The sequence below is a fragment of the Nannospalax galili genome, unplaced genomic scaffold (genome assembly GCF_000622305.1).
Source record: "Nannospalax galili isolate Female #2095 unplaced genomic scaffold, S.galili_v1.0 scaffold1138, whole genome shotgun sequence".
In the NCBI taxonomy this organism is placed as follows: domain Eukaryota; kingdom Metazoa; phylum Chordata; class Mammalia; order Rodentia; family Spalacidae; genus Nannospalax; species Nannospalax galili.
Window position 1 is genome coordinate 3,033,988 of NW_008342297.1, and position 994 is coordinate 3,034,981.

At 51.7% G+C, this 994-nt stretch overlaps 1 non-coding gene across 1 annotated transcript; it reads left to right on the forward strand.

Annotated features, from left to right (window-relative positions):
• Window positions 1-887: 887 nt before the first annotated feature.
• Window positions 888-994, forward strand: LOC115071266. Its single transcript, XR_003850364.1, has one exon. It is a non-coding gene; the product is annotated as a U6 spliceosomal RNA (small nuclear RNA).

Genomic DNA, 994 nt, shown 5'->3' on the forward strand with positions numbered 1-994 from the left:
TCTGTTCCCTCTCTGTGGCTGTAGGTGTTCCCCTTAGAGGCCACTTCCTTTTCAGCAGCTGGTGTGGGGGGGTGGGGGGCAGGGCAGAGCTGACACTAGGGCTTTCCTGGCCCCTGGTGGGCACCTCACAGGCATGACATTCACCCTTTCTTCTGTCCAGTGGGAGTGTTTGCTGTGGCTGCCTTGGAGGGCCTCCGTGTAGACTGAATAGATGGTCTGTGAGAGGGCAAGGCCAGTTCTTTCTCCAGTCTGCTGCTGCAGGGACTCCCTGAGACTTGCCTGTTCCTAGAGGCCTGGGATCATCCCTGCCTCTGTTCTCTCCCTCCCTCTCTCCAGGTGGCCAGTTAATCACTTTCAGTGTTTTATATTTGGGTTTATTTTTCTAGAGAATTTAAAACAGTTTGCTACTAAGCTCCCCCCGCCCCACCCCATTTCCTTCTAATGCAGGGAGAACTGCCAGAGCCTGGGCTACCCCTTTCTCCTTCCTGTCCTAGGAGCCATGTCTCAGCTCACTAAGAGGGCATCCTCACTCTGCTTCAGGGTGCAGCACCATGCCTGGCTTTGTCAGTCTGTTCTTGGTATATAGAGCTTTTAATAGACTGGGGATATTAGTTAGTCCTCTCTGTTTTTGGAGCCACAGTCCCCAATGCATTGGGGTGACTAAGGTGGATGGAACCATTGGGAGTTGGTGAGGGAGACAGCCTTATGATGGAGGTCTGTGTGCTTGCAGAGCAGACAGCAGTTCTGCCTATGAGGGGGTGCTCTGGAAAGGCTTCCCTCAGAGGTGGTAGCATTTGCCTCTGGTTTGAAGCTTAGTTTTTTAGCTGGGGGAAGAGGAGCCGAAGATTTACCAGTAGAGGGGAGTCTGTTTAAAAGAGCAGAGGTGAGTGCTAGCTTCGGCAGCACATGTACTAAAATTGGGATGATACAGAGAAGATTAGCATGGCCCCTGTGCAAGGATGACACGCAAATTCATGAAGCATTCCATATTTTT